Below are 6,557 nucleotides of genomic sequence, written 5' to 3'. Positions count from 1 at the left end.
GGATAATTGTCCCACTTCACTTAAGAGAGAGTGGCGCCACGGTAGCAGAGCGGTTAGAGGCGAGGCCCGCAAAGCCAAGATGTATAGCGGTACTGGGTTCGATACCCCGGTCTAGGCCTTGGATTTTATTTAATGGTTAATAAAAGAATTCATTGTAAAGTATGATGGTTTTTTTTTTTTTGAACCATTGAAATCAGCAGAGACCCTGAAGAAGGCAGTAAAAATTACCGAAACGTTGGTATAAAGCAAACAAGTTGTTTTAATTTAAGACCACACCTCGATATTCACCAAAAATCATTGTAAAGTATGTTTGCTAGTTGCCTGAAGAGGCATAAGTTAGAAACAAATGTACATATAATTGAAAAAAACAGAATTTGTTTTTAAATAACCATTAACTTTGCCAATGAATAAACTTTACAACCATTATGGGAGCACTTCAGCACTTTCATAATTTTGTAGCTGAAGAGTGACAATCAGATCAGTTCACTTCATCTCAAGCTTTGTGACATCATGACAGTCATCTACCAGCATCACTGCTCCATAGAACTTATCACTTTCATTTCGGATCTCAACTAACTTTGACCATTCACACTGACCTTCACATCCCTTTTGTAACCGATCTAATAAAGTCTCGCTACCGCAACTTTCACAGCCTACTACATAGCTCTCCATCCTAATCCTCTTGTACAACTCTCCTCACCTCACCTACCAGACAATCCTCCTTGTCGTTTGAAGTGGAAGTGGCCTAGGGATCTACTGATGTGAGTTATTCCACTGAGAAAGAGTTTCACCAATGGATAATTACTCTTATCACGACTTTCATGTGAATTTAACCTGTATGATCAAATTTACTTGATGCAACATTTATTGTAGTTGTAAATATGGCTAATAAGTGGGGGGGAACTTTGGCTGTCATAGGGCAGAATATCACTTTCACAATATTTTGATTTTTACTTCTTTACTCTTTGGAAAGATTAGCCCTTATGTATCCTAAGAAACAATGGGTACTATTATGTCTCCCTAACGGGAATTTGACCACTCCTAACGGTTCCATTATTCTATCCAAACTTCGGAAATATCTTCTCACGTTATAATTTATTTATAAAATAATTAACTGAAATAAAATATTAACTTGGCCGATTACACCTCTACCACATTGTAGAGGTACCGAACAGTTTAATGATAACACCTCCAAATATAGTCAAAGGGCAGGAATAATTTGGATTTTGAAGACTTCTTTCTTTTCTTTTTTATCTCAGTTTTTCTCAAAACAGTAAACTGTAAGTCTTCAAACTTGAAAGCAAGGAATGAAATAATTTTTGGATCATGCCATGAGATTGGTTGGATGTCATAAATTACCTTAACTCCAGGTGTGGAAAAAGATTTTGCGGTAAAGTAGAAGCTTTGCAACATTGCACGTCTTTTATAGACTATTTTCAATTCTCTATATTTAAATTTATGAGGTTTACAGTAGTTTTGCCTCATAAATTTGCAAGGAATGGATTGATTGGACTGAATTAAAAAAAAAAAGCAGAGGGCGCGAATGTAAAAAAATGTATCTCCAGAGGCCTGATGTGTTAATAAAAATACCTACTAGGGAGATTAATTTAGATAGAAATCGTGTTCTCAACTGGGAAAAGTATAATAATGAAATCTAAAAAAAGTTCTTAAAAAAAATGCAGTTACTCATGGTAAAGCTCCCCCTTTTAAGTCGTAAGACTGGATATTTCCCTGTGACTTCCTTCTTCCGCCTTAGAATTTGCCCAGCTCCAGCTATTGTTATGTTTTGAAATATAATCTCAGACAAAAACAATTTATCATAAAATTTTCAGTCAAATAATGGTACACTAATTATTTTAACCGCCACGAGTCTTAAGCCAGAAGGGTGTACAACACTAGCGGAGGATGAACTAACTAGTAGCATCTTTCATCCTTCTTCATTACCGGTCCGCTACCACAGACCTGTGCGGTTATTTGTTTAATATTATCTAAAGCGGATGTAGACCGTTTATCATTATTATTTGTAAAAGATTGGCTCCCTTCCCCTTTTCATTGTTATCAATTTGGAAAAGTCATACATTGTTTTAAATAATACATAATAAACTAAGGCAATGGATTCACAAGAGTTTTACTTCTTTAGTTAGCCATGAACTAGGATAAAAAGTGCGGGCAGCGCCGCGTATCGTTGCCGGCAGGAGGAAAGATGAAGCAGATTGAGGATGCGCGGTATCCGCCCCCACTCAATGCATCTTCAGCTCCATCTAGCGGACTAGTGTACATCTGACCGCCAGCAGAGTCGTGTGTACAGCTTGCCGACAAATAAACTTTGGTGCGTTTAGATAATTACGCGAAGTGTTCTCATACGTATTTGACAAAAAATAAAACTATAATTAAATTAGTTTTTCTTTTAGAACGCTTTTGTGAAGAACCTCTGTTAATAGGTTTTTATTGTGAGTGTGATTTATAAACTTATTTTTAAAGTAAGACTTATTTTTGCTTTTTATTTCTTTTATTTTAATTTTTTTCTTGCAACGCTGGGAATTTTAATTTTTTCTTACGTATTTAAAAACTCAACTTAAGACGGTTTTACTAATAAATATTAAGGTGAGATAGATAATAATTTATTTATTATATTTTATAAAGAAATTAAGTTTATATATTCCTTTTCTGTAAATAAATGGTTTTATGCAGCTAACTAAAAATTGAAATATCGAATTTTAGAATTAAAAAAATCGCACAGCTTTTAACGTAACAGCGACTTACTTGTAAGGGAGTATTTTTACGCAAAGTGCGAATGGTAAACAGCTAATTCAAAAAAAAATGACGATATTCCTAATACTGTTACAAATAGAAAATAACGGCGATCAGAAGGTGAGCTATACCTGGCCGAGCATTGTAATTGTTAAATCAATATTGGTATGGCGAAGAGGCTTCCTGCCCAAACTAAACTCCTACAAAATAAAAACGAGCGAAAAAGAAAGTATGATAATGGGGGAAAGCATTTTTCTTTTCCAATTTTATATTTCATCCATTCATTGTTGCAAGGGCCCTCTGATCATTACAGAAGACTGGTGACATTTTTCTCTAGTATCTGTGGCCGATATAATTCTTCATTCGCAAGAGATATATGGTGAAAAATTACCTTCCTTTTGGAAATCATTGGAAGACATTGGTCCGCAATGTTACAAAAAAGAACTGATTTGATTAACGGTAAATTGCAATTCGTCAATTATTAATCAAAATAAATAAATCTAAACTGTTATTGAGTTATTAGAAAAAAAAATGTCAGTTCAAACTACTTTATCATTAGGCATTACAGAGGTAGTTGTCCAAAACTTCACATAATATACCGAATACCACAAATAATTTCTGTGAATACCTGAATCTAACAGCTGAATTCACGAGTAAAAAACAAAGGGATTTTATTTAATCCATGTTTGATAACAATCTGAAACAAATCTGCATCAATTACTTCTCTTAGTCTTTTCTGCAAATATTATTTAATTTCGTCAACTCAATCTATGATTCTCTGGTTAACGAATTCCGTAAATTCTCGGGTATTAAACTTAATAATTGTTAAATTGAATTAAAAAGATTTTAAATTCATTCGTACTGAATTGCGAAAGAACTCAAAATGAAATTAATAATTACAAGATACGTATTTACAGTTCCTGACTAGGCCTTGATATTATTTTTGAGGAATTGTTAAGTTTTGGTCAGTTATGAATAAATAGCCTTTACGCCAACAGTATTTAATAAATTGATAAATTGTGTCTTTAGTTCATCTTAAATCCAACAAATTAAAAACGAGGGATCATTATCGTTATCATGGGGAAAATAAGGTTTAATATTATTCTCCATTCGAGTTAAAGCTAATGAAAAGCATGCATCTAAAGCTATGGATATAAGTTATCATAAATCAGAAATTGATAATTGTCTACTTATGAGTTTTAAAAAAATAGCGTTACCTAACTTCTAATTGTAATGATGATATTGGAAAATAATTACATTAAATTTAAAAACTAAATATAAATAAATTAAATATTGAATTTAAATGTAGAAAAATGTTTATTTAGAGCATTTGGAGAAAATAAGAGCACAGTGTTGTTTGGACTGTAATTTAATTTCAATTAATTAAAAATTCATTTAAACTCTTGTCATGAGTTTAGTTGCTTTATTTTCTTTTCAAATACATTTTGCCTTCATCTAAAGTAAATTAACTTTATAATTGACAATAATAAAATTTATAATTGTTAAATTTGCAATCAATAAAGTATTGTCACTCTTTTAATTACTAATTAATGTATAATACACATGTATTTTTTAAGCTTTTAAAGGATTTTCACTTTAATAATATTTCTGTTGATATAATTGATTAGCACGTTTGATATCATTATCAGAGATTCAAGTTTTTTTTTAATTCAAATAAAAATTTTATTTAATTATTCCCACATTTTGATTCCGTATTATTTTGATCGCTCAATTGTTAACTACACTTTTTCACAAAATTTTGAATTTATTAAAGTTATCATCTTTGTTTTTTTTTTTCGATTTAAGGCTAAGGTAGCCTCAAATTCTCTTAATTTCTTCTCACATTCGCCCCTTTTAGGCCATTAACTCCCTGCATTTAGATTCTTTTCCGTCATTTAAATACTTAAATCTAGGCCAATATTATTATTTACTAAATTTTAGTAACAAACCACTTTATTTATTTCTTTTTATTGTTTGTTTGCTTAAATATAATTGTGCTGACTGTAAGTTTTATCAAGTTTTATACAATTTAAATTGTGTCTTTAAGTTCTGACTCTGTAGCATTTAGTATGCACCACTGGTTATCGGCTAACATTATCATTTTTCTGGATGTAGGGAGATCATTGTTTCTTTCTATACAAACAGCTTGAGTAGGATGTAAAAGCTACAGGCTTTTGTTTATATTTTACGAACTAATTTTAGTTGAATCATTGAAGATATATTGAATATTTTAGCGCTTAGGAAAATAAATCCTATCTAATTATAATAAGCAAAAATATATTATGTTACAATATTTAGAAATATCACTTCCAATGATAATACAATAGAGAAGTGATATTAATTCTTGTTAATAATCTAGAAATAATGGCTTTTATTGGTGCCATACTCTTTAGTGATTTGTCTATATTATAAAAGCTTCATCTGTTGTTGAACTATCTCTCTGGAATTATGGGCAAAATTATACTCTCGGGAGATCTGAATGTAAATTGAAGTAGGATTTAGTGTGATTAGTGAAGACACTAAGAGAAATGTAAGCGGTTTTGAGAAGAACCAAAGGTTATATTAGGGGTATTTAGAGAAACAATAGCTTACTTTAGCGATCAATCTGAGTACAAACATAAATTAGATAGAAATTATACTGAAATCCTGCAGCTTGCTAAGTAGGACCAACTTAACGAGCTGAAACCTCTGAAGGCTCAATTTTGGATTCGATTAAAGAAAATCGAAACTTTTTAATTTGTTTGCAGATAATAGTTTCTTTTTAATGAATTATAAAATCATTACCATATAGTAGAACATTTCCATTGTTGTAAAAAAAAGTTATTTAGATGTAACCCCACGATCTTGGGCCCCTAAATTATTTCTGAAACCAATTGCCACTGTAAAATATTGCAAATAAAAGTGGGGCGCGAATGTATGTCTAATTTAGCAACCAGTTTCTAAAGATGAGATTTAAGTTTGAAATACTTCGCGGAAAACGTACAAGTTCATGTCCTGTTAAGTTAGCGCTTAACTGAGTTGATTTATTACTTGATACTTAAATGGCATTCACATTTTTTTATATTTGGGATGGTGAGCTTAGCGATAGATAAGTTACTCTCGCTGTAGATTCGAAAATTGAAACACTTCAGTGGTTACAGAGCTAATTTTGTTTCAAATCCTGGCAAATACTAAATATGGTTGGTGGTAGATCTGAGGAATGACTGTCCTTCCCGTGGTCAGTTGTGACCGTCTCCAGAGTTAGTTCACCTGATAGTCTGGCCATCTTCCAACCTGTTAAAAAAAAAAAAAAAAACAAAAAAAAACAGGAATGTTGATTACAGCGAGGTGTTGAGCGCTTAATCTAAGAAAAGATCTGTTAGTCTGTGCTTAGCAAATTTTTGTTTTGTTAATCTTCGTAAATCAAGGAGTCAGGGATGAACGTGGGTTCAAACGGTTTAAGAGTTTCTATTTTATTGTTGTTATAGGTAAATTGTCTGATTTGAAACTTATTTCAGCATCCATTCTGGTACCGAGCTGTAGAAAAGATTTAAATTGTTTTAAAACGTAAGAAATGTTATTATCCCTTTGTAAGCAACGTTTATAAAAATGACTAGATATATATAGTAATAAAATGTACAGTCCAAAATAAATTCGAAATAATTATGACAATTGAACTTTTGTGTAGATGATAGTTTTATGGCTCTGAGTTAGTTGGAATATCCAGTATTGATATGAACTCTACCTGAGTATAAAACATTAGATTTAGTTACCAACTCGATAATTGTACTATACTGCTTCTACTCAGATGACCTTTTCTAATAAAT

The 6,557-nt window shown here is 31.5% G+C and overlaps 1 protein-coding gene across 6 annotated transcripts in view; it reads left to right on the top strand.

The window, feature by feature from the left end:
- The first annotated feature begins 2,262 nt into the window (after window positions 1-2,262).
- Window positions 2,263-6,557, top strand: part of LOC141449739 (discoidin domain-containing receptor 2-like) — a 556,155-nt gene continuing 551,860 nt past the window's right edge. For 3 of the 6 annotated variants that reach the window (XM_074119466.1, XM_074119456.1, XM_074119457.1), the window contains exon 1: window positions 2,263-2,604. The gene's annotated coding sequence lies outside the window, so the exon portion shown is untranslated. The remainder of the gene's footprint in view (window positions 2,605-6,557) is intronic. The other 3 variants (XM_074119460.1, XM_074119461.1, XM_074119458.1) reach the window with 2 other exon arrangements.

This window comes from Rhodnius prolixus, unplaced genomic scaffold (assembly GCF_049639745.1).
Source record: "Rhodnius prolixus isolate KJV_2025 unplaced genomic scaffold, Rpr scaffold_2, whole genome shotgun sequence".
NCBI lineage: Eukaryota > Metazoa > Arthropoda > Insecta > Hemiptera > Reduviidae > Rhodnius > Rhodnius prolixus.
This window is presented reverse-complemented; position numbering and strand designations above follow the sequence as displayed.